Genomic DNA, 16,236 nt, shown 5'->3' with positions numbered 1-16,236 from the left:
GAAGATAAGCAGGTTGTGAAAGTGTCTGTCATAACCATGAGTAAGGATGATTTTGTGGGAGGAGCCAACTAAAGTTCCATGGTCATTTTGTGGTATGCCTGCTTTAGGTTCAGAGCGAGCATGTGAAGCAGCTGGTAACTAGTGATATCAATATGCAGCTCCTGACCTCGTATCTGTTTTCATAATGGACTTTTGGAGCATGAAGCTATCTGCCACATCAGTATAGAAGATGGTGAGTGTTCTGAATGTCATTGTTTTGATATCCCTAAATTTCCATTGAGACTTCGTGAAGGGGCACTCGATGAGCTGTGACTACCTATCCACAAGTCTCACTCTCTGCGGGGAGTTTTGTTGGAAAATCAAAAGCCCCATTTGAGTCTTATAAAATATACTTGATTATAACCAAGGCAAACCTTGATTAGGTCATAGCTTTACTTCAGGACAGAGGATGTATCGTTCAGCATTCCTCTATTCAGTTCCTCTTTTGTAACTTCTTCAATATCAAGGAGGACAGGGAAAAATGACAGATTTGTTTAAATATATACTTCTCCTTGTCACAAATTGGGGTTTGAAAATATTCTAAACTAAACTTCATTTGAAGAATTTCATAATACCAACAACCTTCAAACTCAATAAGACAGTAAATCTGAAAGTAAACAACAGGAAATACTAGAACTATTCAGGTGGTCAGAACTATCTATGAGAAACAGTAGCTGACTTTTCAGGTTCAAAGGCCCCACTTTACGAGTGGAGAATATTGCAAATGAACAATATTTAAAATCAAGAGAAAAAAATGACTCATAATTGCAAGAAATACAATAAATGTGTTTCTTCAAATCTAGTTTTGTTTTATCATTTTTTAAAAAACTGAGCAAACATAGCATTTATTTCTTATCTCTGAGCTGATTTTGGAAAGATGGTCTCTTGTTGAGTCACTTCAAAGGTTCTGCTAAGAGTCAACCACATGGGGGTGGCTGAGAGTTAGAGATAGGCTGGACCAGACAAGGATGGCAGGTTTCCACCCCTACAGGACAGTAAAAAATCAATTTGGTTTCTATGAAATGTTTGGGATCCAAGTATGGTGTAAGAGCTTGGATGCTGATTTAGTGACCTGTAGGCTTTTGTCTGTTTGTATGAGGGGTTTTAATGATTAAAGCAGCAGTAATTCTGGAACAATGTATTTCTTAAAACCAGTATGAGGAAGTAACTTCTTGAAGTCATAACAAGAATTTGTTCACAATCTGCGAGCTTTACCAGTGTACAGAATAAACATTGAAGTGAATTAACTTCCTTTCAGTTAGAAGATTTTGGATTTTTTTTTCACTTGGGGGAAAACCCATAGCTGTGAAATCTTTTGTTTCCAGTTTGCAGACATCCTTGTTGAAGTTGGACATTTGAAAACTGTTTCTCCTGAACAAATGAGTTAATTCAGAAAAAATAGAAAATAGGTTACCTTGGTGTAAAGCTTTTGTTGAAAGTTCCACAGCAGAAGTGTTTGGGTAGAACCCTGAATATACAAAGCTGAGAAAATCTAAGTGCTGTAGTGTGAGTAATCAGGAAAGCAGCTTTTAGCTTCTCAAGGCTGGGAATTGAAGCAATCAGTTAAATCAAACCTATAGATACGAATTCTCACCGATATTTGAACATTTTAACATGTTGGTATTGATGTTTCAGTGAACGATAACCTCATTAAATAAAAATAAAACAAAATAATATTTATCAAGCCAGACTTCAGCCTGCAATCCAACTCATCCATTAATAACATAGCTGGGATCATTTCAGAAGCCACAATTTAGAGACAGTAAAAGCAGTTGAATCTTCATTGACTTAGCAGGAAAGTTACAAGTAACAGAATTACAATAAAAATGTCAATTTTTATACCACCTTGATGATGTAAACCTTCCCCAGATGCTTCACTGGTGGATTACCAAACACATTTTGACATTAAACCTTCTGGGAGATTTGAGGACAGGTAACGAAATGTTTGGTTGAAAAAGTAGTCTGTAAGGAACATCTTTACAGGAGGAGTTAAAAGGGGAAGCGCAGAGAGATTTAGTGAGGGAAGTTCAGAGTGATCAATGCTGGTAAATAAAGGTTCAGCTGAAGCACAATGTTCTTCCTTTTATAGCCAATTCCTTACATGATAAAACATATCTTCTTATTAGCCTTTTTGATGATGTAATGTATCTACATACCAAAGTTTTTGTTACTCATGCACTCAAACACCTAAATTGCTTTGGACTTTGAAATAGCACAATCATTCTCCATTTAAGCAATAAACTGCTTTTTATTCATTCTGTCAAAGGAACAACTTCATATTTTCCCAAATTATACTTTATGTGTCAAATTTGTACCCACTTACTCAACCTAGCTGTGGCCACTTGCATCATGCTTATTGTCTTTTGCACAATTCACTTTTCTATCTCTGCATGGTGACAAACCTCTTAGGGTGTCTGCTACTTCTTATGTCACATCAGGCCAACCCTCTGCAATAACTTTCCAGAATGCCTTCAGTCATGGATTATTTGCTGTTTCCTCCTGAAGTTAATTACATTTGTTCTGAGAAAAATTCATCTGATCAATATTGAGTATATATACTACTTTGGTATCTATGCCATTTACTTTATAGATCTAGCAAAATCTGCAGTTGCTTTGCATTCAGTTGCTTTGTCTGGCTGAAGTAATCACTTTGTTACTGGGTTTGCAATGGAAGTTGTATCACTATATTGTTATTAAAAGCCAATGTAGACTGTATGGTACATTTGTTAGTGGCTTATATCAAATCATTCCAATGGCTTGTTGTCAGTTTGTGTGATGAGTTATTTACTAAATAGATATATGTTGAATCTTGTGATACCAAATAACAGAGCAAGAGTTTAATGCACTGTATTTGGATATTTAAATTGCATTAATGTAGACTTTAGAACCAAAAGCATAAAGCACACTGCTAACTCTTTCAGAGATGTGTTACATCTAAGAGTGTTTCCTTTCCTTGGTGAAACGTTGGAGAAAATATTTCTCTTTCAACAATGTCTGTTTAAGTCAATTGTATACATACCCAGGAAAATTTTCTGTAATTCTGTCCAAAAGCTGCTAAAACTGATTCTGACGGCTGCACTCATCCCGATGGCATTGTCTTGTGACTTCACACATCTTTTTGTCTTTTGCATACCATCCAAGGATGTTTCAATGGCCCTGCAGCTTTCCTGCCATCTTCCAATTTGAGCATACAATGCAACACTGATCTCCCTCAGTGCTACCATTCGCTACTAATTTGGCTATTCGACAAGCCAGGCACTCATTATTCTGCAAAGTATTATGAACAGAGGGGCTCTTCTTCCTTTGGTTTCAAACCATATATAACCTCTAATTCACAAAATCTTATCTATGACCCCTCCTGCAGTCTTCAAACTCACAATGTTGCCAACCATGTTGCATTTTTGGCTTCTTCACACAAGTTCACATAAACAGAAGTGGTAACACATAAATAGACTTGATTTAGAACCATAGTCATAGAGCCATAAAGCTGTACAGCACAGAAATAGACCCTTCAGTCCAACTTGTCCTCACCGGCAAGATATCCTAAACTAATCTAGTCCCATTTCCCAGCATTTGGCCTATATCCCTCTAAACCCTTCTGATTCATATACTCATCCAGATGTCTTTTATATGTTGTAATTGTACCAGCCTCCACCATTTTCTTTGGCAGCTCATTCTATACAAGCACCACCCTCTGCATGAGAATATTGCTCCTCAGGTCCCTTTCATGTCATTCCCCTCACACCTTAAACCTATGCTGTCTAGTTTTGGCCTCTCTTATCCTGGGAAAAGACCTTGGCTATTCACCCTATGATTTTATAAACCTGTATAAAGTCACCCCAATGTTCCAGGGAAAATAGCCTCAGCCTATGCAGCCTCTCCCTATAGTTCAAACCCTCCAATCCCAGCAACATCTTTGCAAATGTTTCTTGAACCCTGAGATTACAAGGTGTAGAGCTGGATGAACACATGTCTGGCAGGCCAAGCAGCATCAGAGGAGCAGGAAGGCTGACATTTCAGGTCTGGACCCTTCTTCAGAAATGGGGGATGGGAAGGGGGGTCTGAATTAAATAGGGAGAGAGGGGGAGGCGGATCGAAGATGGATAGAGGAGAGGATAAGTGGAGAGGAGACAGACAGGTCAAAGAGGTGGGGATGGAGCCAGTAAAGGTGAGTGTAAGTGGGGAGGTAGGGAGGAGATACGTCAGTCCAGAGAGGACGGACAGGTCAAGGGGACAGGGTGAGGTTAGTAGGTAGGAGATGGGTGTGGGGCTTGAGGTGGGAGGAGGGGATAGGTGGGAAGAAGGACAGGTTAAGGAGGCGGGGACAAGTTGAGCTGGTTTTGGGATGTGGTAGGGGGAGGGGAGATTTTGAAGCTTGTGAAGTCCGCATTGATACCACTGGGCTGCAGGGTTCCCAAGTGGAATATGAGATGCTGTTCCTGAAACCTTCGGGTGGCATCGTTATGGCACTGCAGGAGGCCCAGGATGGACATGTCATCTGAGGAATGGGAGGGGGAGTTGAAATGGTTCGCGACTGGGAGGTGCAGTTGTTTATTGCGAACTGAGCATAGGTGTTCCGCAAAGCGGTCCCCAAGCCTCCGCTTGGTTTCTCCAATGTAGAGGAGGCCACAACGGGTACAGCGGATGCATTATACCACATTAGCAGCTGTGCAGGTTAACATCTGATTGTTGTGGAAAGTCTTCTTGGGGCGTGAGATAAGGGCGAGAGGGAGGTGAAGGGGCAGGTGCAGCACTTCCTGCGGTTGCAGGGAAAAGTGCCAGGTGTAGTGGGGCTGGAGCGTCGTGTGGAGCTGGCAAGGGAGTCATGGAAAGAGTGGTCCCTCCAGAAAACAGATAAGGGCGCGGAGAGAAAAATGGCTTTGTTGGTGGGGTTGGATTGTAGCTGGCGGAAGTGTCGGAGGATGATGCATTGAATCTGGAGGTTGGTGAAGTGGTGCGTGAGGATGAGGGGGATTCTGTTCTGGTTATTATTGCAAGTACAGGGTGTGAAGGATGAGTTGTGGGAAGTGGGAGATGTGGTTGAGGGCGTTCTCGACCGCTGCGGGGGGGATGTTGCGGTCCTTGAAAAGCGAGAACATCTGAGATGTTCGGGAGTGAAATGCCTCATCCAGGGAGCAGATGCGGTGGAGGCAAAGGAATTGGGAATAGGGGATGGCATTTTTGCAGGAAGGTGGGTGGGAGGAGGTGTATTCTAGGTAGCTGTGGGAGTTGGTGGGCTTGAAATGGATGTCAGTTTCCAGGTGGTTACCAGAGATGGAAACAGAGAGGTCCAGGAGGGTGAGAGAGGTGTCAGAGATGGTCCAGGTGAATTTAAGGTTGGGGTGGAAGGTGCTGGTGAAGGGGATGAACAGTTCGAGCTCCTTGTGTGGAGCACGAGGCGGCGCCGATACAGTCATCGATGTGACGGAGGAAGACGTGGGTTTTAGGGCCAGTGTAGCTACGGAAGAGGGATTGTTCCACGTAACCTATAAAGAGGCAGGCATAGCTTGGGCCTATGCAGATACCCATGGCCACCCCCTCAGTCTGTAGGAAGTGGGAGGAATTAAAGGAGAAGTTGTTGAGGGTGAGGACAAGTTCAGCGAAGCGGATGAGCGTCAGTGGAGAGGGACTGGTCGGCCCTGCGGGACAGGAAGAAGCTGAGGGCCTTTAGGCCATCTGCACGGGGAATGCTGGTATATAGGGACTGGATGTCCATGGTAAAGATGTGGTGTTGGGGACCAGGGAATTGGAAGTTTTGGAGGAGGTGGAGGGCATGGGTGGTGTCACGGACGTAGATAGGGAGTTCCTGGACCAAGGGGGAGAAAATGGAGTCGACATGGAGATAAGTTCGGTGGGGCAGGAGCAGGCGGAGACAATGGGTCGACCAGGGAAGTCAGGTTTGAGGATTTTGGGAAGGAGATAGAAGCGGGCGGTGTGGGGTTGGGGAATGATGAGGCTGGAAGCTGTGGGTGGGAGGTTACCTGAGGTGATGAGGATGTGGATGGATTGGAAGATGATGGTTTGGTGCTCGCGGGTGGGGTCATGATCAAGGGGCGGTAGGAGGAGGTGTCGGAGAGTTGGTGCCTGGCCTCGGTGATGTAGAGGTCAGGGCGCCATACTACAACTGCGCCACACTTGTCTGCGGGTTTGATGGTGAGGTTGGGATTGGAGCGGGGGGGAGCGGAGGGCTGCACATTCTGCAGGGGAGAGGTTGGAGTGGGTGAGAGGGGTGGAGAGGTTAAGGCAATTGATGTCACGACGGCAGTTGGAGAAGAAGAGGTCAAGGGAGGGTAGGAGGCCTTGGGGTGGTGTCCAGGAGGAGGGGGTGTGTTGAAGTCAGGAGAAGGAGTCAGTAGGGGGAGGGTTAGGCTCCCGGTTAAAGTAGTAAACAAGGAGGTGGAGGCAGTGGAAAAGCTATTCAATGTCCAAGCGTGAACCCTTTTCGAACACTTTCAAGTTTAACAACATCTTCCCTAACGCAGGGTGACCAGAATTGAGTGCAATCTAAAAGAAATCTCACAAATGTCCTGTCTAGCCACAAAATGACCTCCCATCTCCTATACCCAATGCACTGACCAAAAGAAGCAACTATACCAAGCCTTCTTCACTACCCTGTCTACCCGTGACTCTAATTGCAAGGAATTATGAACCTGCTACCCAAGGTCTCTTTTCTCGGCAATACTCCCGAGGACCCTACCATTAATTGTATAAGTCCTGTCCTGATTTGCCTTGCCAAAATACAACAACAACTAATATATATACACATTACACACTGTTTAAAAAAACAATTCAATGACTGTGACTTCTCACAGCAACAGCTCCATAAGTGGATGGCTGATCATCTGCTGCTTTACATCCTCGTTCCTTGATCACATGTGTAAATCCTTTGCATATTTCTTAAAGTGATGGTGCAATGGGGTGGAACTAAACATTGTTGTAGAATTGGAAGCAAATGACTGTGCTGAAGGACCAGATATCCAGCAGAGGCACAGGAGAAGGCTATTTGAGATAACAAGGTGTGGAGCTGGATGAACACAGCAGGCCAAGCAGCATCTTAGGAGCAGGAAAGCTGACGTTTCGGGCCTAGACTCTTTATCAGCAGGGTCTAGGCCCGAAACATCAGCATTCCTGCTCCTAAGATGCTGCTTGGCCTGCTGTGTTCATCCAGGTCCACACCTTGTTATCTCGGATTCTTCAGCATCTGCAGTTCCTATTACCTCAGAAGGCTATTTGACCCACTTTAACAGAGCAAGGACCTCATTTCACATAATAGCCCTGTATATATAGTCGGGATAGTCTTGTGGCACATCTAAAACATCCCAATTGAGCTAAAGGCTTCAGGTTTGAGTCTCACCTGGGCTTGTTGATCACAGAAGATGCATTTGTAACATGGTTAAAACAGATTAACCAGTCAATCCATCCAATATGTCTGATGGCAGGTGATAAGAATAAGAGTCTCTTGGTCAGCCAGTTTACAGAAAGCAGTGGCAAACTGTGCATTGTTTTGTCCACGAGACTGAATCAATTCAATAGAAGTCTGCAGTCTAACACTTGGAAGCATGGATGTAGAAACAGACAGATATATAGTTAAACTATCCCATTTGTAAATGAAAATGGACTTTTCTAATCTTGTGTTTTAAACATGAAATGCCCGGCAAGTCATTTTTTCCTGTGTATATGTATAAAATGTCTGCCTTTGAAGGTTTGCATTAATGTCAGTTACCCATAAAACAATAATATTTATATGATCAGGACTGGGTTGTAACACACAGCTGTTTTTCTCTGGAATCAGATTGATAATGTAAATGAAGTATAAAGTCTCAATTGAAGATAATAAAATGTGAGGCTGGATGAACACAGCAGGCCAAGCAGCATCTCAGGAGCACAAAAGCTGATGTTTCGGGACTAGACCCTTCATCAGAGAGGGGGATGGGGTGAGGGTTCTGGAATAAATAGGGAGAGAGGGGGAGGCGGACCGAAGATGGAGAGAATAGAAGATAGGTGGAGAGGAGAGTATAGGCGGGAAGGTAGGGAGGAAATAGGTCAGTCCAGGGAATACGGACAGGTCAAGGAGGTGGGATGAGGTTAGTAGGTAGGAGATGGAGGTGCGGCTTGAGGTGGGAGGAAGGGATGGGTGAGAGGAAGAACAGGTTAGGGAGGCAGAGACAGGTTGGACTGGTTTTGGGATGCAGTGGGTGGAGGGGAAGAGCTGGGCTGGTTGTGTGGTGCAGTGGAGGGAGGGGACGAACTGGGCTGGTTTTGGGATGTGGTGGGGGAAGGGGAGATTTTGAAGCTGGTGAAGTCCACATTGATACCATTGGGCTGCAGGGTTCCCAAGTGGAATATGAGTTGCTGTTCCTGCAACCTTCGGGTGGCATCATCGTGGCACTGCAGGAGGCCCATGATGGACATATCATCTAAAGAATGGGAGGGGGAGTTGAAATGGTTTGCGACTGGGAGGTGCAGTTGTTTATTGCGAACCAAGCGGAGGTGTTCTGCAAAGCGGTCCCCAAGCCTACGCTTGGTTTCCCCAATGTAGAGGAAGCCACACCGGGTACAGTGGATGCAGTATACCACATTGGCAGATGTGCAGGTGAGCCTCTGCTTAATATGGAAAGTCATCTTGGGGCCTGGGATAGGGGTGAGGGAGGAGGTGTGGGGGCAAGTGTAGCATTTCCTGCAGTTGCAGGGGAAGGTGCCGGGTGTGGTGGGGTCGGAGGGCAGTGTGGAGCGAACAAGGGAGTCACGGAGAGAGTGGTCTCCCCGGAAAGCAGACAAGGGTGGGGATGGAAAAATGTCTTGGGTGGTGGGGTCGAAAGTGACAAAACTAACATTTGGGAAAGAATTGTTACAGAGATGGTAGGAACTACCGATGCTGGAGAATCTGAGACAACACGGTGTGGAGCTGGATGAACACAGCAGGCCAAGCAGCATCAGAGGAGCAGGAAAGATGACGTTTCGAGTCGAGACCCTTCTTCAGAAGGGTCACACTGTGTTATCTTATTTGGGAAAGAATGTTTTATTTTACTCCATCTTGTGGTGAAAATACTAAAAAGCACATCAATTAAATGCTGTGACTATACCATACTTCTACCACAAAATTCCACTCGAGATGTTTGAGCTAGGTCATTAGATCAATCACAATGTAAAAAAAAAATCAGGAAACAATAGTCTGCGGTGCTAGAATCCTGGAACATCACTAATGTAGATCTACATTGAGATAATTAACTCAATTTTTCTTTCCCCAGATACTGACTGACCTGCTCAATGTTTCCAATATTTTTCAGCTTTTGTTTCAAATCGCAAATTAATGTTAATGGGTTCAGGTAGGATATTATGAATTAAGGAGTGGAAAACTGCAATTTTGGATTGCTTCTGCTTCCTATCAGTGATCTTCAGGTGTGGTTGGGAATGATGATTAGATCTGGACTAAAATCACACTTCCTGTAAATAATGTTTCTGCCAACATTCATCATACTGGTTTTCACCAGAATAATTGCAGAAAAAATAATAATTGATCAATATAAAAATAGAACGCTGCAATGAATGCTGGAGGAATGATTCATTCATTCAGATTGCAAAATCTAAAATGGTATCCCTGAAAGCACGCTCAGCAGTGTCCCTGCAGGACAAATGGATGTGACTGCTGAGTCGTTCCAGAAATTGTTTGTGTTGGATCACTTTTTTAAACTCGGTAGCATTTAGCTATAGACACAAATATCTGCAGCCTGGTAAGTACCCCCGTGGCTCCACTAACAATCCCTCAGCCTGCTGAGCTGCTTGGGAATGCAGTTGGGGGAAAGTCATAATGTAATGTCTTCAATATCACGCTGAGATTATTTGTTTCTTTTTTTAAAATTCTCTCATGTGACATGTGCATTGCTGGCTGGCCATTTCTAGTTACTTTTGAGAAGGTGATGGGGAGCTACCTTTTTAACTGCAGTCCACATGTTATAGGTTGACTCACAATGCTCTTAGGGTGGGAGTTCCAGCATGTTGACCCAGCAATAATGAAAGAATTGTGACATATTTCCAATTCAGGATGGTGAGCGGCTTGGAGCAAGAACTTGCAGTTGATAGTGTTCCCATGTGTCTGTTGCTCTTTTCCTTTTAGCTGGAAGTGGTTGAGGGTTTGGAAGGAGCTGTCTAAGGATCTTTGGTGAATTTCTGCGGTGCATCTTGTAGATAGTACACACTGCTGCTACTGAGTGTCAGTGATGAAAGGAATAGATGCTTGTGGATGTGGTGCCAATCAAGCGGGCTGCTTTGTCCTGGATGTCTAGCTTCTCGAGTGGTGATGAAGTTTCAGCCATCCCAGCAAACAGAGAACATTACATGACACTTCTGGCTTGTGCCTTGTAGATGGTGGGCAGACTTTAGGGAGTCAGGAGGTGAGTTACTAGCTGCAATATTCTTAATCTCTGAACTGGTGTTATGTTCATATGACGAGTCCAGTTGAGTTTTTGGTCAATGGTAACTCCCAGAATATTGATATTGGGGAAGTTCAGTGATGGTAACACCAGTGAATGTCAAGAGGCTGTCGTTAGATTGTCTTTTCTTGGAGAGTTTCCAAGTCGGACCAAGCATGGTTCATGGACAAATTATCAGGGACAACATTAGAGCCTTCAATAATAACAATCTGCGTTCATATTGCATCTTCTTTGTAAGTGTAATTCAAAATGTTTCAAGACACTTCACAGGACTTGCAATGGAAATTTGGCATCTGGTCACATGAAGAAGGCTTAGCAATGGCAATCAAAAGCTTGTTCAGATGATTGCTAGTTAGAAACAATGTGATTGAAGATGTTTAAATGGAGACATAAGGCAACCTGAGGGCATGAATTTTTAGAAAAGTCTCAGAATGGAACTGAACACAAGATGATTCAAATCTGATCACCTGGGAATCTTGTATATATTAACCATTGAGTTTCAATGTCTCAGTCAGTGCATTATAAATGCTGCTTTTGTATCTAACTTTGATTGTTGTCTTTTTTGCTGCTGTACTACATGTACATAATTTGCAACAAGGCTGTATTTAGCCTTTAAGTATCAAAAATACAATCCAGCATAATTAATTACATTGTACTATCACCCTCTTACTCTTCCATCCTGTTTCTTTTGAAAATGTTTAACTTATTATAAAATTTCATGTCTTTTATTAATATCAAATTTGAATGAAGAAAATCATTTTTTGATGTAGGGTCACTGGACTCAAAACATTGATTCTGTTTTTCTCTCCACAGATGCTGATTATTTTCCAGAAATTTCTACTTTTTCTCAGTCTTCCAGATGTTTAGCTAAGGAGCTATCTTCTTATATCCCTCTGGAAATGTATTGATGGTTTGAAACTCAGTGCCTGAGCATGCGTGTAAGCACTCATTGACAGAATAATGCACCTTGATGACAGAGGTTGTGTGATCTTGGTTCTAAAATGAAGAAGGTGTTATAAAGTGGAGGTTGACACCATTCTAATAACTAAAACTGAAACACCCAAAGAGCAGCCACTTACCGTATAATTTGTTAAAAGCAGTGTGGAAAGTGGTGTAACCTCCCTGTCAGCAACTTCTAATGGTTAAATAAAAAAAGACCTTGACACTCACTTTACAATTGACTAGTAACAATTTATTTATCTCATTCTATCAGTGAACAAATTAACTAAACCAGTAACAAACTGAGTAAACTCCTTCTAAATACTAACTACTCCAAAATGAAGAAAGATTCTAATGGCGTACTGTTCCAATAAATACATGCCCCACTTGTATATACAAAATATATTAGCCTTTCGAAATTACAGCCAGGTTGTGAGTCTTCTGGAATACTCTATGCCTTCTCCGTTGATTCTTTTGTCGGGAATATTAACTAGGGTACCTTTGTTATTTAGATAGCTCTTTCTCTAAGACATAGAGGAGTCTGTGAGAGCCAACGATTCTCTCTTGAGAGTTGAGGGCTGTTAACTCTAGCAGGTGGCAGTTAGCTCTGCTGTCTTTATCCAACTACCTCCTTCTTTCATACCCTTGATGACATATCAATTTTTTACAATAGGATTGGTCCTATGTTGTCAAAACCATTAGATTTAAATTTAATTGGTTTTTGGCTTATAAGTACCTGGTTCAAATTGATTGGCTAAATTCAAAAACTTGTTGTCTTGATAAAAACTGTCGCTTGCCCTGCTAACTGTACAGTCTTTTGAGACAAATGTTTCAGTTCTGATGTTCTCTGTGTACTTGCAAACTTTCAATCTACTGTTCACAGACATCCTTTTTAAATCACTAAGCATAGAAAAAGCACATCATCTTTTAAAGGGGTCACACAATGCTTTCACACCTAGCATTTTACAAATACCAAATTCTAACTTCCTGTCTCCCAACCTGCAAGTACTCTATTTAACTTCACAACAAAGGTGGCACTCAAGGAGAATCTTCACACGAGCAGGAAGCTTCATGTGGAGTGTTGCAGTGAGGAAGGTAGAAAAGAACTTGGTGTGATCCCAATTTGCACAATAATGTGATTTTTCAGCACAGTAAGACCATCTATGACTGAAGCACCAAAGGACTTATCCCACTAGGAACAAAGAATGCAGTTACACTTATAACAGACAGCAGTGGTCATTGAATGGGGCACCTTAAGGATCTCCTCCATTGGGACTCAGTCCTTGACTTTAGTGCTATCTGCCATGTCCCACAGCGCTACAATCTCAGTCCTGTTCCAACTCAACATCAAGTTGTAAAGGCCACCCAGCTGCTGAGACCATCAATGGCACCAGTGCAAACGGAATTCCTTCCAAAGCACAAACGTGGTAGCGAAGCACCCTTGGCTTACACACACAACCTCACCTTCCACAACTGAAAGGAGGAGACCATGTGTACCTGTGGCCATCTTCAACAGATAAGGCTGATTGCGATAACCACATCGAGTCTCACTGCTGTCCATCATTGACAAGATCATTGCAAAAATTCTGTTCTGTTGTCTCCCCCTACTGGCTAAAGAGCAATGACCAGACGCACAAATCAGATTCTGCCCATTAATAGGCACAGCGGACCTGATCCTTGTCGCTAGAAAATTCCGAGAGAAGAGCAGAGCAACAGCAACCCTTATACATGGCCTTCTTTGATCTCACAAACGACTTTGATTCTGTCATCTGAGAAGGATTATAAAGCATCCTTATCACATTTAACTGCCCGACAGAAATTTGTCACCCTCCTCCTGCTGCATGAGATCTCGCAAGTCGTGCGTTTTACAAATGGATCTACCACGGACCCAATGCGAGCAAAGCTGGAATATGATATTAATATAACGTTAATTACAACACAATAGAAGTATTCACATTCAAGTACAGCAATAACTTGCTGAACAAGTTACAAACACTACAATATTTAGACTCTTGAGTTTTGTGGTTTTCTGAATTAATAAAGCTGTAGCACCATCTAGTGCACATAACTGACATTACTGCCATCTTCAATGAGCTCCTCATTCACAAAACGCAACAAAATGTTGCACTAATCGATTTAGTTCCGAGCTGGCCAACCTTAGCTTTCAAAAATGGTGGATGGATGGGTGAGTGATTAATACAAGTGGTCCCCAGAGAGTGGGTACATCCGATGTTTGGTCAAAGATATATGTCAGAATTTCTTGGAAATCCCAACGAATTGATTTTGTGGAATTGCTTGGGAAGATTGAACTTCTGATGGACAGTCTGAGAGGCTCTGAAAATTTATTTCATTTAAAGGCAGAGACTGAGACTTTGGGCAGTTTTAATATACAACTATACCTGGATAGTTACTTAGGAAGTTAGAAGGAAAAAATCTATTCTAACTCCAGGGTAACTTTACAACTTACACCATCAATCACTCACATTCTGAACTCTCCAAAACTCCCTAACATCCCGACTCCGCTTTCTAAAATCCTGGTAATCAGGACCCCTGACTCTCATACCCTGACTAGATTATCCACCTTACCCAGGTGTGCTCCTACCAGCTGCTACCTTACTTCCCTATCACCCTCTCAAGCTACCAGTTTGCCATCCTACCCAGCTGCCACTGACCCACCTAGCATCCAGCCATCTGACCCACCTAGCAGTCCCCAAAGCTCCAGTACCACAGTTACCTCACCAACCCATTTATCTACACAATTAATCAATCACCCATTCAGATATAGACTCAGTCACTGGCACTGTGAAGAGCTGTTTAAATGACAAAGCATTCCAGCATGCAATGGCAATTTTCTAGAATACACCAGCTGATGCCATAACAAGTGGGTGTAGCTTGTTTTCTCCATAGGCACTCCCTCCCAATGACCCCAATGATCAAGCATTGTAAGGATACTCTCCGATGGATGATCACAGCATTTCAGACTGGCCCAGAATTGCAGAGCTCTATTGGTACACAAAAAAATGGAAATAATAATTTAACAGTGATTGATTCTCCTTGTAAGGCTTGAGCTAATCCACTTCTGGCTTGGAATTGCAACAAGGTTTCCATCTCCTACTGCTGAGCTGATCAGCGGTGCATTTGAAACTCTGCGATTAACTTATATGTCACAGAAGGGACTAGAAGTGAAGGTCCACAAAGTGTTAACCTAGCAATTAATATCCCTTATGTGATGATAATTAGGAGGTCTTCACTGAATGTAATGTCTTCAACACGGATTCGCTGTGAAACACACAAGTTTGATCTCAGCTTGTGCCACTAATTAATTCTGAATCAATATGGAAAGGATGTTTCCTCTCTTGGTTCCGTCTAGACTACAGGTTTCCATTTAAGAATAAGGGATCATCCATTTATTAGAGATGAGAATACTTTTTTCCTCTGAAAGGGGTGAGAGTCTGCTTTTTTCCTCAACAGGGAGCAGAAGCTGAATTCTTGAACATTTTTAAAGTGGTGGTGAATAGATTCTTGGTAAGCAAGAGATATGGAAAAAATTAAGTTAGGAGTGGTAAGGAATAGGGAATTGTGGTTTCCACCATGTGACTGAGGTCCTCCTCCTGGAATGGCAGTGTAGCTTTCAGCCACGGAAGGGCACCACGGACCTGATGTTCACTGCACAACAGCTGCAGGAGAAACGCAGAGAAAAGAACCTATTCCTGTACATAGCCTTCTTTGATCTTACAAAGGCCTTTGACACTGTCAATCAGGAAGCATATGGAGTGTCCTTCTTGCTTTGGTTGCACCAACGAAGTCTGCCACCATCCTTCGCCTGCTCCATGATGACATGGAAGTGGTAATAATTACAAATGGCCCCACTGTGGACCCTTTCCCGTTCGGATCGGTGCTGAGCAGAGCTGTGTCACCGCCCCAACATTGTTCTCGATCTACCTCGCTGTAATGTTTCACCTCATTGCCAACAAGCTCCTTGCTGGAGTGGAGCTAATTTACAGGACCTGTGGGAAATTATTCAACTTCTATTGCCTTTAAGCCAAAACCAAAGTCACCACCAGCCAGTGTCATTCGAGCCGCAGTGCGCAGATGTGCTTGTGTACGCGTAATCTCAGAGGATGTACTCCAGGCTACGGTCAGCAACTTTAGGAAGTGTATGAGAGCGTGGGTCTCACCCTAAACATCCACAAGCGTAAGGTCCACCCCCAACCTGGCCTGGCATTGCGAAGCAAACCTCCAATCATCAAGGTCTACAGGGAGGCCTTGGAAAACGTTGATTGCTTTCAGTTCCTCAGGAGTGTCCTGTTGCAAAGCAGTTATTGATGAAGAGATTCAGCACCGCCTTCAGAATGGCCAGCTGAGGAAAACGGTGCTCAAGGACTACATCAGATCAGACACCATGATCATGATTTACAGAGCTGTGATGGTTCCCTCCCTCCTATTTGGCTCTGAGACGTGGGCTCCCTACAGCAGACACCACCAATGCGGCCTGCGCAAGATCCCGTGAATGCACCAGCACCAGTGTCCTCAGCCAGGCCAACATCCCCAACATCGAGGCACTGACCATTCTTGATCGGCTGCGATGGGCTGGGCATGTTGTCCGCATGACCGACACTCCCCAGGCAGGTGCTCTACTCCTAGCTTCGAAACAGCTGGCACATCCCAGGTGGACAAGGAAGTGCTTCAGTGATACCCTCGCGCCTTCACTCCCAAGACCATCCAAAGTGGAGGAGGAGTATCCGGGGAGGCGTAGAGCATCTTGAGATTTGCAGTCGGGAAAAATGTGGAAAACAGGTGGAAACAGGGAACGGAGCGTGCTGCCACA

At 43.5% G+C, this 16,236-nt stretch overlaps 1 long non-coding RNA gene across 1 annotated transcript; it reads left to right on the top strand.

Annotated features, from left to right (window-relative positions):
- Positions 1 to 107: 107 nt before the first annotated feature.
- On the top strand, positions 108 to 11,646 carry LOC125461195 (uncharacterized). The gene is made up of 2 exons (XR_007249427.2): positions 108 to 232; positions 11,283 to 11,646. It is a non-coding gene; the product is annotated as an uncharacterized LOC125461195 (long non-coding RNA).
- The last annotated feature ends 4,590 nt before the right edge of the window (positions 11,647 to 16,236 follow it).

This window comes from Stegostoma tigrinum, chromosome 19 (assembly GCF_030684315.1).
Source record: "Stegostoma tigrinum isolate sSteTig4 chromosome 19, sSteTig4.hap1, whole genome shotgun sequence".
NCBI classification, from domain to species: domain Eukaryota; kingdom Metazoa; phylum Chordata; class Chondrichthyes; order Orectolobiformes; family Stegostomatidae; genus Stegostoma; species Stegostoma tigrinum.
This window is presented reverse-complemented; position numbering and strand designations above follow the sequence as displayed.